This window comes from Protopterus annectens, chromosome 10.part0, assembly GCF_019279795.1.
Source record: "Protopterus annectens isolate FY-2018-M chromosome 10.part0, PAN1.0, whole genome shotgun sequence".
NCBI classification, from domain to species: domain Eukaryota; kingdom Metazoa; phylum Chordata; order Ceratodontiformes; family Protopteridae; genus Protopterus; species Protopterus annectens.
Window position 1 is genome coordinate 164,256,031 of NC_056744.1, and position 17,487 is coordinate 164,273,517.

General features: G+C 42.4%; 1 pseudogene; it reads right to left on the reverse strand.

Annotated features, from left to right (window-relative positions):
• Positions 1-1,147: 1,147 nt before the first annotated feature.
• The window catches only part of LOC122814105, a 30,496-nt pseudogene continuing 14,156 nt past the window's right edge, over positions 1,148-17,487 (reverse strand).

The following is a 17,487-nucleotide window of genomic DNA, read 5'->3' on the forward strand; positions in this document are numbered from 1 at the left end:
TCCCTCTGAGGGAGAATGGTGAAAAGTGGAATCCAAGGGGGAAATGGGATCCCATCCATCAGGATCTCTACTCGATGCATAGGAGGAAACTTTCCTCCTAACGACTGGTTCAAGAGGCGGGACAGTTGGTTCAGCCCTGCTGACTGAAGATTCAGCCCTTCTTACTGAATCAGCATTGGCATCCAAGTCGGTGGTAGCTGTCGGCTCCAGCACAGAGTCCGTTCCGATGGGTACAGCGTTGGCAATGGTACCTGCACGACCAGCTTGGTCTGTGGGGATGGCTGGGCCAATGTTGCTGTTGGAGCCAGTGTGATCGTTGTCCAGGCATGAGCCAGGAAGTACAACCGTGCCTACATCGATTGCATCTCTATTGGGAGCACGGTCCGTGTTCCCTGAGTCACTGGTATTCCCTGTGGTGATGGAGGAAGAGGTACAAGTTCCGGGGGCCTGACGGAATGCACTGTTTGTATTGTTGGTATTGTTGTAATCATTGTGCCTGGGCCAAGTGAAGATGTTGCCCAGACGGAAATCCGTTGAGTCCCGCTGCAACTTGGCCCTTTTCTGATTCAGAAGGCGCCGCTCATAAACCGTAACATTGTCCAACAAAACAGATAAGGTATGGTCTACGACAGAGACCGGAAACACATTGAGTATCTCATTCTTCGCCTTCCTGACATCTTCTTTAAGTTTCTCCTCTAACGGGAGAAAAAAAAGCATTCATAAGTTTCAAATATTTGAGGCTTACCTCAATATTAAGCTGTTGCCAATCATACAATAGCTCCGGGTAGAGGGTGCCAGTTGTCGGCATCTTCAATACCCTTAGTCCTCTGGGCACCAGCGCTGTAAGCAAACCTCAAATGCTGTCTCTGGGTTTGCATGCGCTTTAGTTTGAACAAATCCTGCTCCAACCGTTCCACTGCTCGATTTAGCCCTTCACGATCATAATCCAAGGTACTAGTGGGGGCTGAGCCAACATCCTCTTCTACGAATGACGCCAATGGATTCATTCCAGTGCGCAAGCAGTCTGCAAAACGGTCCAAAGACGGACATGATGTCATCGGTACTTCCTTGGTGCTAGATGGAGTATACGGCAGCTCAATAGAGGTCGAATCTCCTCCAATCATGCCTCCACTGGTTCAGATAAGCTCTAAGAATCTATAATGAATAAAGAGGACCAGTGGAGTGAATGCTCAACGGAACAACAAGCTCAAAGATAAATAGTTAAAAACAAACACCGCTGCAAAACAATGGAGGATTGCAGTCTCATTTAAATCACAAGTAGCTCCTAAATCCAATAGCCAATGATGTAAATAATCCAAGTGCAGGCGAGGTATGTAAACCTCAGATAGTAGATACGAAGAGACTTTAAGAGACTTTAAGCTTTTTGTCAGGAATTTGTCCCTGAAGGTTTTCTTCAACAGCACAGAGATGAAGGCTAATACCACTGTGTTTAGGACACCTAGTACATTCCTCCCTCCGATACACCCTCTGGTTGCGGCATATAGCAAACTGGTAGAAGATGAGATATATAGGTTGAATGGGTCAGAATCTGGCAACAGGAGAAGGAAATATAACCTCAGCCTTATACAACGTAGGGCCTTGGACTCCCTACGTAACAACAGGGAGATTATTATCCGACCCGCAGACAAAGGAGGTGGGATTGTAGGTTTTGACATGGACAGGTATAATAATGATATGCTACTAATGTTGGCTGATGACAAGTTTTATGTTCCTATTACCAATGATAGGGTGGACAGCATCATTGAGAGCATACGCTCCATATTATTTGGTCTAGTTGGTAATGGTGTTATTGATACTTCTCTATATGAATTTTTCAATGTGGTTCATCCCCTATTACCTACCATTCAGGGTCTCCCAAAGATCCATAAGGATTCACTACATCCACCTCTTAGACCCATAGTTGCAGGGAGAGGGTGGTCAACTGAACCCTGTCACTTTTGTTGAGGCACAACTCAGACCATTGGTTGATGCCAATAGGTTCATTCTTAAGGATACCAGACAGTTTTGTTGGATTTCTACCAATATATCAACACTTGTTCTGGAATTGAAGACCTCATATGGGTCACCATGGACGTTCAGTCCTTATTTACGGTTATACCCAATGAGGAAGGTAGAGCAATGGTAGGTGCATATCTGAGGAGAACCGACCTCCCTCTGAAGTATGATGTTGATTTGATTCTTATGTTGTTGGCTATTATTTTAGAATCCAATCTTTTTGTTTCCATGACAAGATTTTTCTGCAGAAGGATGGCGTAGCTATGGGCACTTCCTGTGCCAATAGCTACGCCAACTTGGTGATGGCAGAGTGGGAACATAGCTTCTTGTTTCAGAATAGTTTGTTTCAGGAGTCAGTACCATTCTATAGGCGTTTTGTGGATGATCTCTTCCTTGTGTGGAGTGGCTCTACAATACAATTAGAGTCCTTTTACACAGATCAACATGTCTGTCACCTTTCTGAAGTTTACTATGGATTGGTCAAGACCACTATTCCTTTTAGATGTCTTTGTTGATAAATTACCCTGTGGGATAGTCAACACGGGTGTTTATCGCAAGACCTGCTATAGGAATACACTGCTGCATCGTTCGAGCATGCATCCTGGCTATGTATACAAGAACATAGTGAAGGGACAATCAATGCGGATGTCTAGATATACACCCCTAGACAGTCATCTGGCAAGTGAATTAGGAGACCTTAGCAGCAAATTGAGGAACGTGGCTATGACCACTTAGATATCTCCAGAGGGATGGCGGGCATTGCAGATCTGAGGATAGACAGAGCAAAACCATATTTCTCAGATGGTGCTGTTGAAATATCTGGAGAGGCCAGTGATGGCTTGGATAGCCAAGAGGGCGGTTCAAATATGGACAATGGAATTGCATTTCCCATTTTTTACACCAGGGATGTAGGTACACTTAAAGACATTTTCTCTAAGCATTGGCACGTTTTATCAGTTGACCCAACTATTAAGAGCCTTACAGGTACTCGACCTAGATTCGTTTACGGAATAAAAGAACTTAAAGAGTTTGCTCTGCTACCCAAGGGTCCATAATGATCCACCTGCTTTGTTGGGTCCCTACATGACCACATGGACAAATGCAATTTTTGTCCATATATAGAAACCGACCCTGTCTTCCGATATCCATATGGTTCGGTATTTACCACATCAGGACGAAGGGGGATTGTATGTCCAGAGATGTAGTTTACCTAGCCTGCTGCACAGTCTGTCCAGCCTACTATGTAGGCAAGACCAATAGGACACTGAGGGATAGGATTCGTGAGCATGTATACCACACAAGGAGAGGTACTACACATAATGCACTATCCAAACACACTAATGACAAAGGTCAAGAGCATCGTTTTAAGTTCAGGATCTTGGAACAGATCTCAAGGACATACAGGAGAGGGACATTAACAATTATACAGAGACCAGGGAAATCCATTGGATTATTAAGTTTAGGGCAGATATCACCCCAGGTCTCAATGGAAGGGTTCCCCTGCGACCTCTGCTGAAATCAAGAAGGTTATTGTCCAAAAGATGTTAAGAGGCTATGAAGAGTTTTTACTTTGTGGCCAGTAGGGTCTTTTGAACCTTTATATGCATAGATGCTCTGTCAATGTTTTGATAGTTATGTTACTAAAATTCCCCCCCCCCCATCTGTCACACATACTTTTGATTTATTTATTCCAATAATGGATATGAATATGAATGGCTTTGTTTTGAAATGCCGTACTGTTTTATGATGGTGTATAGGAATTTTATATATGACTTTTTTACATGATATTTTTAATGAGCCATGTACCTTTAAATAATGGACAGGATTTTGGAGCCATTTTGGCTTTTTAAACTGATGTTTACATACAGTTTAGTTGTATAGGTCTGAAGAAGCTCATGCGAAAGCGCTCACCTCTTTTTATTAATAAACCTGCTTTTTACATACCTCGCCTGCACTTGGATTATTTTCATCATTGGCTATTGGATTTAGGAGCTACTTGTGATTTAAATGAGACTGCAATCCTCCATTGTTTTGCTCAGCGGTGTTTGTTTTTAACTATTTATCTTTGAGCTTGTTGTTCCGTTGAGCATTCACTCCACTGGTCCTCTTTATTCATTACAATTTCAATTATTTAATTCTTCCATGCTTGGTACTGCTGCTCTCCACTTAACATCAAGCAAATGAGAAATCTACAGCTATGGTTCTTTCCAACTTCCCTCCTGCACATTCCTGTATTGCTTTCCCTTTGTTCTTCTCCCTACTTGTTCCTCATTTCACCACCTTCCTATCAACCCCATTTTAACACCTATAATCTGGTCAAAAAATGGAATCACACACAACACAAGTAAGTAGCAGAAAAAGTAATGTATCCCTTCACTTTTTGGCCTCTATATGTTTGCGCTGAGTTTTATATCGCACAATAATGCCAAGCGACAATGAGCTGCTGTACAATGCTGTGGTTATCACCATGTGACCTCACTTAACTCTGCTGTGTTATGTTAACACACAGCAGTACACATACTATAAAGAATTCATGTCATTGCATTATCACTGTTTATTTAAAACACTTTAAAAGTATTCGATACACCTGGATTCGAACCCGGTATCATCCAGGATCAAAAAAAATTTAACAATGCATTTTATACCTGCAGCCGCATTGTCAGTTAAGTGGCAGGTATTTTTTATAGACTCAATACTAATTCTCAAACAATATGGCTCACATTTGCACACTGCTTAACTACATGTAAACATGAAAATGATTGAAAATGTGTATCTTGCTTGCACAAACACTTTGCCAACCTTCACGCAAACCTGCTGCTCACCACGTTATTGAAAAGTAAATATTATGTACTATTGCTGTTTACTGTCCATTTTCTGTCTATGAAATGAAATTATATGTGGAAGCATAACAAATTGAAGGTTCTATTTAATAATATGTTACATATTTATAATGCAGCCATGTGTTGCCTCCCCCAAGTACTACAACTCTGGTGTCTCAGTACGTTTTTCATGCATATATCACCTACACTACAAAAATCAATATCAAATATTGTGTGATATGCAATGCACATCAATCTGTTAACATGCAGAACTAGAACTACTGACCCATATGCCTAAAAAGCCTTATTTGCAAGGCTAAGGAAGATATCAGCATGGACCTAATCCACAAGGATATAGGTGACCTTCAATACACTTTATCCAACCCATTTTGCTTTGTCAAAAGTAGATCTTGCTTATTAAACCTAGTGGACTTCTTTGATAATGACCCCAAAGACCTGCATGAGGGATAACAGGACATGCCACTATGTTGGGTTATACAAGTCCTTTAACATTATCTCACATTCAGGTATCATAGATAAACACTCCCATCTGGGGATTAACCCCTACATTACTACATGGATAGCCAACTGGCTCACTGACAGAACACACACTGTCAAAGTTGGGGATTGCATGTCCACCATTAGACCACTTACCAGTGGCATGGCACAAGGATCTGTCCTGGGCTCTCAACTGTTTGGAAATTATATCTCTGAAGCCTGTGGCTTATCAAGTTTGCAGATGCCTGTCAACTGGATGAAGCCATATACAGTTCCCCAACTATATTAACATATTACAGAAAAGGCTGATACAGACAAATGACTGGTGCCAAACTCGCAGACTGAACCTTAAAAATGCCTCATTATCCATTTTGGCAATGAAGTGTCCTGCTAATTATGATATACATAGCACCCCTCTAAGCTCAAACTCAGTTTTGTGAGAGTTGGAAACACATACTAATAGCAATCTACATTTCAGTTACTATGTGTCCATAGTGGTGAAACACACATTCTACATTGTGCACGTCATATATAGACCCATCACATCCAAGACCAGGGAGGTCATATCTCTGCTGTACTCTATCCTTATCAGACCACTAAGTGAGTAATATGCTCCCTTCTGCCTGTACCTCACCAGACACCTGCAGCAATTGGAGGAAACACAGACGTTTGTGACTGAGAGAATCCAGGTCCCCCAATACATGACAGAAATAGAAAGACTGAAAGATCTGTCATTGTACTCAGTATCATTCAAGCTGCTGAGAGGTGACCTATGCCTAGCTTACAGAGCAGTCTGAGACCCTGCCCTACTGGAAATGTTGGACATCTGCAAATCAAATGGGACAAGAATAACTTGTTTCAGGGATCTCAACCTAGCCTGTGAATTAAACAGTGCATGCTGGGGAGACAGATATATCTCCCAGCAATTGCCACTCCTCTGTAATAGGCTGCCACAGCTTGTGAAGCAGTGCTCCTCAATGACCCTATTCAAGTGCAACTTTGACAACTGGATGGGTGATTGTAAATTCACCCCTGGTGTGGTACCTGTGTCCCTCATGGGCAGGCCCAGTTGGCGCCGATCACAAAATTGCTCTAACACAATTATCTAACTATGATCAATAAGGGTACTGGTGTTTTACATGTCTAGGCTTGTAAACACTCTAGGGCCAATAGGATGGTGACCTCCTATAAACCTCTTAAGCAACAAACCTATACAGGCCTCCTAACATCTTCACTCCAATATGCCCTGCTGATGTCTTACACTAAATGTTGACCTGTAGTCTTGTAATTGTCAGACTTGTGCTATGCAGCTTGTGTAACGTACTGAGTTCTGTAGTCTGTGCAGTTAGATAGGTAGGGATTCTGTTTTCACTGCAGTCAACTGTGTGAGTGTGTGTGTGTTTGTTTGTGTGTGTGTGTGTGTGTGTGTGTGTGTGTGTGTGTGTGTGTGTGTGTGTGTGTGTGTGTGTGTGTGTGTGTGTGTGTGTGTGTGTGTGTGTGTGTGTGTGTGTGTGTGTGTGTGTGTGTGTGTGTGTGTGTGCGTGTGTGTGTCCAGCCTGATGAGTGAAGTGTATATCCTACAGTAACTCCTCCAGACCCACGAATTGACAGCATTTTGATACTTGCACATGGCTACACATCCGTTTCATGCAGGCCTCCCAACATCTTTCCTTCAACATTCTCTGCTGATGTCATCCACTATAATTTGACCTGTAGTACTGTAAATTATTGAGGTCTGTAGTCTGTGTACTTAGGTAGGGGTTCTGTTCTCAATGCAGTCAAATGTGTGCATGTGTGTGTGTGTGTGTATGTGTGTGTGTGTGTGTGTGTGTGTGTGTGTGTGTGTGTGTGTGTGTGTGTGTGTGTGTGTTTAGCCCAAACAGCTGAAGTGTGTATCCTACAGTTACTGCTCCAATCTCATGGATTGACAGAGTTTTGATACTTGCACATGCCTATACATCCATGCCATGCAGGCTTCCCAAAATCTTCTCTCCAACATGCCCTGCTGATGACATCCACTATAAGCTGACCTGTAGTCTTATACAAGTCAGACTTGTGCTGTGATGCTTGTGTAAAGTACTGAATTGTGTAGTCTTTGTACTTAGATTACAGAGTGCATTTTACACCAGTATGTGGGACACTGTTATTGCCATATTCTCCTCACCAGAGACTGCTGATGTCATCAGCTATAAAGTGTTCTCTGAAATGCTCCAAATCGCACTTTAGCTGTGGCATTTGCCTTAAATACAGAGTTCTGTAGTCTGTGTACTTCGTTAGGTAGGGGTTCTATTCTCACTGCAGTCAACTGGAGATATGTATTTGTACTTCTGCTTGACATTACAGAGAACCTTTTATACCAGCATGTGGGACACTGTTATTACCATATTCTCCTCACCAGACACTGCTGATGTCATCAGCTATAAAGTGTTGTCTGAGACACTTCAAGTCAGACTTGAGTTGTAGTGCTTGCCTTAAATGTAAAGTTCTGTAGTCACTGTACTTGGATAGGTAGAGGTTCTAATCTCACCTCAGTCAACTGTGCGTGTGTGCATGTGTGTTTCTGCTCTTGGTTGACATTACAATGAACCTTTTACACCAGCATGTGGGACACTGTTATTACCATATTCTCCTCACCAGAAACCACTGATGTCATCAGCTATATCTGATTTGGGAATGAGCACTATTCCCTCCAGGTCAGGGTCAGAAACTGGCCTGGAGGCCAGGCAGAAGTCATATCATCCTATAAGAACCAGATTACAGTGACATGGCTTTCAATCTATCCACATACATCACGGCATGTTTTGTAGGCCTTGTGTTTTCTTGGTGAGAAACACATGTGGTGTCTCCAGCTGCTGCATGTGTCTGGTGAGGTACGTGCATAAGAGGCCATTATACTCTATTAGTGTTCTGATGAGCTTCCAGTATGGTGCTGTAATATAATCCTCAGATCTGAATACAATGGCATGATTCATAATGTGTACAACATAGGCTTTCAATAACAGCGTGGACACTTGGTCGAAATTCAGATTGGTATCTATGTGTGTTCTCAGTACTTACATCACTGGGTTTCTACATAGTGGGACTGTTGTCAATGCTGTAATTACAGGGAATTCCACTTTGCGGAAGAACAACATAAAGATACATTTTTGCATTTATTTGTCATCAGTCATTTGTCTGTGTTAGCCCCTATTGTATTATGTTATCATCATAGGTGGACTCAATGATTGTACCCAGTATGCAAGAATCAGGAAAAGCCATAAGCCAAAGGCTATATACCTTAGCCTGAACTGCCAAGAAACAGAGTCCAAACAGTAAAGGGTCAAGCACAGATCCTTAGGGTATGCCAATGGTGACAGCTCTACTGGTACAGGTTGATTCACCGGCTTTCACAGTATGTGTTTTGTCAGTGAGCCAGTGGCTAACCATCTAGTGATGTAAGGGTTAATCCTCAACTGGGTGAGTTTTTCAATGATACCTGCATGGGGGATTGTGTCCAAACCCTAGGCCAGATCAGGATAGCTAGTATGCACTGTCCTGCCTTCATCCAGGCCTATCACACAAAATCAAAGGACTGTGGCAACATCACAGATTGCCTATCACATGGCTCAGCACATATACCTTCCTGACACAGTTGAATAAACACTTAAACATATCTTCCACACAGACTATGTCCAATGTACTCTCTACACAGACTATGTTCCTGTAGAAGGGTGTATATCAACATGCATCCATGTGAGTTGGGAGGGAGCAACCAATGCATGCATTTATATGCACACCCTAACTCTCCTCATCTGTGAAATAGACTAACATGCCATCATGGACCTTTTACTAAACAGACACTAATAATATCCCAGTTCTGTGCAATAGACCTGTGTGAGTTGTTAATGCTCCATCATGTCTTTTACATCTGTTAGATGTCCTCAAATAGGTCATCGAGGACATGCATGACAACAACACTGTCATCCTTTTGAACTTGACCAGGCCAAGGCATTTGATGCAAATCCACACACAGGTATTCACTCAACACTATCAAATGTGGCCACAAACATCTATATCACCAAGTGGGGAGACCAATGCATCACATACATGTCATTGAAATGTGCTGAAATGTGGAAAGTATATCTCAGGTCCAGTGATCAGGTCAGTACATCAGGGCTGTCTGCTAGGTCCTTTCCTGTCTACTATTTAAGTCACAGACATCCTAAATGACATATACATCTTGTGTTCAAACAACTGGCTGAAGGTCTGCAGTTTGTGGGCAATCATTTTCTCCAGTTGTGATATTAGTATAAAACAGACAGTATCAACACACCAAAGATTACCACCATAGCCATGACAACACCTGCAATGACACAAAAAAGATGAGAGGGATTGTTTACATCAAGAAAACAAACACACAACTTAAGCATAATGTAGACATCACACCCTATAATCAGACCAATAGGTACGTGACCTCTGTCCTGGAATAGATGGTATGTGGAATGTACATCAGCATGTGGCCACAGTACTCCCTTGTATGTAACACAACTACTGAGTATGTAAAGGGCATCCACATGAGAGGCCAAAATACCTCCATAGTTTGCAGCCTTCATCACACCAATAATGAGTACAATGCACCCTTCTTCATGTACCTCCCTACAGATCTTCCAGTGATGTGTAACTGAATTGTACCACCTTTGCCACAGTGATCCATCACACATCTTATTGCATTATTTTTGTGGCATAAAGATTACTATCTGATAGTGTGGAAATCCCATGTAGGTGTTACACCACATGCATGTGTGATACCTATTCTGGTGATGAACACAGTACATACAAAGCTATTTGACAACATTAATGGCATGAGTAACATATGTGACAGTGTAGATTGTGATATATATATATATATATATATATATATATATATATATATATATATATATATATATATATAGACACACACACACACACACACATAAACCATGCACACCAGTCAACTAGCCTGTTTTGATCATAATGTCACAGACAGGTATAATGGTGTTACATAATAGTTGTACAAGAGTATTTATGTAGAACCCTCTCTGATCACTCTAAATCAAATATGTTATATCAGAGATATGGGATTACAGGTGGTATTATTCTGATATTGTCCATGATTCTGAATGCTTTTTTATGATGTCCATGAGCCTTTACTTGTGACCCACTTGCTGGAGACCTCTGCTGAGATTGCACTCATATTCAGGCAAATAAGATTGCACAGCTTCACAAAATGCACCCTAACCCAATTGTATATAACTTCCCCGATAGATGTTCTGTGCATTGTTTATGTAAGGATGCTTATCTTGCACATACATCCTCCCCATTGCTATGTCACCTTGTGTGACAGTCACATAATACACATTTTCACTGTGCAGTCCCTACTGTATCAAATTGATATTTGATTGATGTTGCTACTACAACAGTTTTCCATTGACTTGGCTTCATCTGCTGTACATTAGGTCGTTTCACCTGTCCTCTTTCCCTGTGTTCATTCTCACAGTTCATATGTGTGTCCCTATTCAATAAACACACTTCTCCTGAATATTTATTTTATATGGCAGTCTATGTACCATTACAGATCATTTACACAACTTCAGTACAGAATGGGATTTACAATAATCTGTACTGTAGATACACTGTCCTGTAATGTCTTTGGAGCATATACTTAACAATCGTATGTCTCAACTATCAAGATTTTCACAGAATGCCCAGATTTTTGCATTTTTATCTTTTGGTGTGTTCCTTATCAAGTTTGTGGTTTTCTGCAATATCAATGGAATGATCTCAGGACTGATGTGACTCAGTAATTACATACCTTTGAGTTTCAGACTTCAAATCCTTCAGAACATGTATCTTAACACAACCCTCTAGTTATTCTAGCACATTTCTAAATAGCAAATATGTCAAATATGTCCCTATTTCTGCGTCATTGTCCCCCCATTATTTTGGCCTTTCTCTAGATGTCTTGCATTAAGAAATTGAGAACTATCTGTTAAGCCCTGGTGATCACTGTGGCATTCTGTGCAAAACTGCAGACTTTCAATGCTCTGATTTAAACAGGATTGCTATTCATGTTTGCTTACATGGTTTCCTGGCTAGCAACACTGTTTCTAGCCACAAAACCTCACTTATTTACATTTAAATGCGGTGCATGGCATGAATATGCAATGAGCGCTGCTGCTCACCACCCATCACTGCTCACACATGTAAACTTGTAGGCCTTGTGTGAAGCCTACACAGAGATTATTGAATCCCAGGGAAATGTAAAACTGCTAAAACTTTCATATCACAGTGAATGTAAACATAGTAGCCTCTACAGACATAAACAATTTATTTATAAGAATAAAATATACAAGTAAAAATTAAGGAGTTTAAATTACATAATATAAAAATAATGAATAAAATTGGCAATAATAATAATAATCTAAATATAACACTTAGATAAACTGGAATACAGACTCTATATGGAATATTGCACAATTGCAAAATCTACATTTTTGGTTATTCTTGAAGAACCATCAGACGGGTCTATGTCACTATATCAAAACATTAGTTCAGTGAATAGCATTTCATCAGAAATGCCATTCCTCGAGTTCCACCCCCTGCTAATTATATATACTGCGATGGCTGTGCCCTGGCCCAGCCATCAAGGAGCCTCAATCCTCACAACTAACACCAGGGAGATCATCTCCTAGAAGAGGAAAGGATAACTAATACACACAGTAAAGTACAATTTCCCTTAAGTGCACACAGAGATAACAGTCAGTCTGGGGATGGTTGCTCCTTTGCTCACCAGGTCTCCAATAAGACTCCCCACTGGCACAGCTATATGTTCCAGGTCTCAGCCTAACTGGGCAAACTAAAACCTCCAGTACCCTCTCTGTCCAACCAGTGCTTCGTGTCTCTGCCCAGATAGCTGACACATCCACACACACACACTTTGAGACGAGGTTATACAACCACACAGACTTTCCTGGGAAAAGGCTGTCACAGGTTCTCCAGCTGTGCCTCTATTACCCAGACCATACAGTAGTAATTTCTGCCACCACTCAGTTAATTATCAGCTACTAAAAGGCCCTTAAAAGGGTGTCCAAGTGTTACTGTGCAAGATTACAATCCAAAGGTAGTATGACTAATCAGTCTCAAGGCTTATTGGAAGGGCTTATTACAATAAACTCTATAAATATATAAAGTACTCTAAAGCATACATTATCTCTACATAAACAAGCCACAGGTAGAAGGTTTTAAAAATATTTAATAATAAATAATTAAAACACAAGACAAAACTACTACACTGTAGAGATATCTAAGTGTTTAGAGATCACACAGAAACTTAAAATAATACAGTAGTACAGGTCTGATTTCAAAGAAAAATACCTAATTAATCTTTACTAGCTTTAACTATTCCTACAAGAAATCACAGTGCTAAAACTTACATGTGAGCATAAGGCAAAGTGCTGAATTAGATGTCCAAAGTCAAAACGCTCCCAGTCTCTCACTGAAGAATAGTTTTTAAACACTAACCAACAGCTCTGCTAAGGCCCTCTCAGATTACATCATTTTGACACTTTGGTTTTCTCAGGCCACAAACTGCATTATTTAGCAAGCTAATACCTACACAGTAAACTTCAACAATACAAGGCATTTCACATATACACTCTAGCAGAAACCAAAGCAATAAAGCACCTTCCACATGTAAATTCTGGTCATAAACTTTAGCCTTAAAACAATGGGCATGTCTGTGTTTTACATTTATTTATACAGTTGATAGAATTATGTATCAAATTCTATTTGACTAGGCTGGCAGCCTTTGCCTATCTATCCCCAATCATCACATGTCTTCCCCCCTGGGAACTCAAGCTAGTTTTTCAAGTGCTCCTTGAGAAATGTCACTTTAGAGTGTCAGGTATATCTGGGTGTACCTCACCCCATTCCCTATCTTGAGAGCCCATCTGCATTGGCATTGCTACTCCCACTGTGGTGCTGCACTGACATATCATATGTTTTAACCCCAAGCTCCATCTTAGCAATTTGGCATTTTGCTGACTGGCTGTGTTTAACCATGTTAGAGGGTTGTGATCTGTCATCACAGTGAATTTTCTTCCATACAAATAAGGCTGAAGTTTTTTGTAGTGCCCACACTACAGCTAGACATTCCTTTTCTACCGCTGCATAGCATTCCTCCCTGTTTTGGAGCCTACAACTGAGATAAAACACTGGGTGCTCTTCTCCCTCTGAAGAAATCTGGCTAAGTACAGCCCCCACCCCATAGTTTGAAGCATCCACCTGCACAACAAATTATTTGCTATAGTCTGAACTGGCTAACATAGGGAGTCATCCCAAAGCTTCCTTAAGATTCTGAAATGCCTGCTCACATGCTGGGGTTCACACTACCTTATCAGGCCTGTTCTTCCTTGTCAGGTCTGAGAGGGGAGCAGCTATGGTACTGTAATTGGGAACAAACTTTCTGTAGTACCCTGCTGTCCCTAAGAATGCCCTCACCTGCTTTTTGTTAACAGGTGCAGGCCATGCCAGAATAACTTCCACTTTGGCAGGTTCTAACCTTACAGGTTCATAGGTTCATAGGTTTATACTAGGCTATCTGCCCTAAGGCATTTATAAGCCTAGCCCAAATTATTGTGGCTTACGCCACCCCTTATATGAAAAAATACTGTGCTCATTAGTTTGTTGTGCCTCTGTCCAGCAGTGACACAGAGATGATTCCCGGGGTAAACCTACGATCTCCCATCCACAGGTCTAGATTTCTCTTGAACAGAGTCAGCGAGGTGCTCTGCCTCACATGGACCGGGATTTTATTCCACAGCATAGGGAGTCTCTGAGTGATAAATCTATCCCTCCAGCACGTCCTATTTATATCCGTGCTAAGGTTTAAGTCACTTGCTCTAGTGGTTTTGGTGGATTTGGATTTTTTTGAGGTGGAGCATGTCCATTAATTCCGGGTTGGACATGGCCTTGTATGTCAGGCACATGTCACCTCTGAGCAGACGGTATGCGACTGAATAGAGCTGGAGTTTCTTCAATCTGGCAGCATATGACAGATTTTGGAGTCCCTTTATCCTTTTGGTGAGGAACATTTGGGGTCTCTCCAATTGCTGCAGATGTCGGGTGAGATACATCCCGAATGGGGCATTGTACTCGATCATTGGTCTGATAAGTGAAGAGTACAGGGGAACAATGACCTCACTAGATCTGGATGTGAATCCCTTCATGATCAGGTGGGCAATGTAGAAGGTCTTTCTAACCACTTTAGCAATGTGAGTGTCAAAAGAAAGGCCACTGTCAACCTGGGTCCCCAGGTCCCTGATAACCTCTTCTGTGCTTGGTGGATTGCCACCTATATGGTAGCTTGGGGTTACCTTGTTTTTCCCGAAGGGTATGACTATACATTTTTTGGCGTTTAACTTCAGGCCATGGCTCTGGCACCAGCTATCTGTTTCCGTGAGTCCCTTCTGAAGGATATCCGTGTCTGATGCACTTTCCACTATGGCCCAGTTTGCAGTCGTCTGCAAACTTTGTCAGCCAAAGTCCTCCTATGTTGGCCTGTACTTCTGAGAAGTAGATGCCAAACAATAGGGGCCAAGGACCGAGCCCTGTGGGACACCACTTGTGACCGGCTTGGAGTCTGACACAGCGCCAGCAACTCTAACCCTGTGGGTTCTGTCCTTAAGCCAGTTTGCAACCCATCTTGTGACATATGGGTTTACATTTAAGCTGGTAAGTTTTTCTACAATACCCGAGTGGGGTATTGTGTCGAAAGCCTTTGCAAGGTCAAGGTAGGTTGTATGGACTGCCTTTCCCTCATCAATGGCCTTGGTGACTGTTTTGAAGAAGTCGACCAAGTTCAAAAGGCATGATCTTCCCTTGACAAAGCCAAACTGGGTCGGGTCCAATGTCTGCAAGTCCCCTTTATCTTTGTTTATGAGCTCCATTATGATCCTCTCCATAGCTTTGCAGACTAGACTTGTTAAGCTTATGGGGCGGTAATTACCAGGGTCCATAGAGGCGCCGCCTTTGTGGAGTGGGACAACAGTTGCCGTACGCCACTCCTTGGGCACGTATCCTGTGGTAAGGCTGAGATTAAACAGCTGCCTTATGTGCGGGTTTAATTCCTCATTTAGCTCGTGTAGCACACAGCCGGGGACACCATCCGGTCCCATTGATGCTGTGTTTTTAGCTTTAGAGAGAGCAGCTTTCACCTGCGCATTTGAGATGTCCGGGAGGCTACACTCGGCTGGGATAGTTATCTCTCCTTTAGGGGGGGAGAGGGGGGTGAAGTTTGCACTGAACCTGTCTGCCAGTATGTTGGCAATGTCTGTGGGTTCAGTGATTTTTGTATCATTTTGGACTAATTCTGAGCATATCTGGGTGTTTCCACCCAGGTTCCTAACATAGCTGAAAAAGGCCTTATGATTGTCCTTTGAATCCATGGCAATTTTTCTCTCAAAATTGGCCTTAGTTGATTTTATGAGTGCTCGTACGTTTTTACTAATAATGATCAGGGGTGACTTCCCTTTTATGGATTTTGTTCTATCATGTAATAGCTTTCTCCTCTTATTGTAAAGTTTGTTAATGGCTGGCGTCCACCAGACTGGACGTTTGCCCTTTGTGGAAAGAGTCTTGGTTTTATTTGGGATTGCCTGATCCATGCAGTCCTGGAGGTGTTCATAGAAGGCATTTGTAAGGGCTTCCGCAGCTTGGGTTGTGGTTTCCACTGGCTCAGGGGCCTTGAAGGATACCACACCAGTCTTGAGTAGTGTGAAGTTTGCTTTAGAGAAGTTCTTCACTATGGTCTTTTTTGTTGGGGGTGGGGGGGGATGTGGATTTCCAGTGAGATTAGTTTATGATCAGATCTCACCAATGAGGGATATACTTCCGGTGTAGAGCATTTTGTCCCCATGTTTGTGACAATGAGATCTAGTATATTTTCTCCTCTCGTGGGAACAGTGACTAGCTGTTCCATGGCATTTGAATTTATGAACTCCAGGAACCGTTGGGCTAGAAAGTTAGGGCTTGAGTAATGTTCCCAGTCTATATTCGGTAGTTGAAGTCACCCAATATGATGGTGTTTGGAGATACATTTATACCCTCCAGTGTCTTCAGGAAGGCTGTGTGGGGTTCCTGAGTTTGAGAGGGTGGCCTGTAGCATGCTACAATTTGTAGAGCAGTTTTGCCTATGGTTAGTTGCACCTGGATGGTTTCGAAGCTTGATGCGTTGCCACCAACCTGGAGGTGTGGGTATCCTTTATGAATATGGATACACCCCTCCTTTTGTGGTGTGGCCCGGGTTTTGGGGCCGGAACGCATGATATGAGGTAAAACCTAATAGTGCCGGGTGCTCTCAGGAGCCTTGAACCAGGTTTCAGTTACAGCACAGACATCAATGTTCTCCATACTGAGAAGGGCCTCGAGTGCGTGCATTTTGAGATTTAGACTTCTGGCATTGAGCAGCATTACCCTCAGTTTCTTCCCATTTTTGTTTTCTATGGTGGTAGGTTTAGAATTTGAGCCTTGCCTAAAAAAGGCACTATGGGGTGGCAAGAGCCTTAGCCAATATCCGGAATCCCAGGGGTGACAGGTGCAAGCCGTCCCTTGCGAAGCAGCGTGGCTTGTCAAGCATGTCATCCCAGGCAGACAGACACTGGATCCCCTTTGAATGACACCAGACATTAAGCCAATTGTTAAAGCTGATCATCTTGTCTCTATATTGTGGCATCATTCTTGGTGAAGGAAGGATACTGCTCAGGGTTAGGGTCATACCTGCCTGGGCTACATAATCAGAGAGCTCCTCTATGTCTCTTTTCATGTAGTCCAGGGAGGTACATCTCAGGTCGTTCACACCAGCATGGACAATGACTGTGTCATATTTGTACTTGCCGTGGAGTGACCTGAGTGCTTGTGTTATGTGGAGGATTCTAGCGCCCGATAGGCAGCTTACTGTGACCCTCTCCTTGTTCAGCCTGGTGAGTGGGACGTCAGTGTGTCTGACTATGGAGTCACCTATGACAAGTATGTTTGGTGTTGTATTTGGCCTTAAGGGCTGTGACTGCTTTGCACACTGCTTTTGTGGTTTATGTGTTGCTTGTGGGGTGTCTTGAGGTAGCAGTTGTTTGGGTGT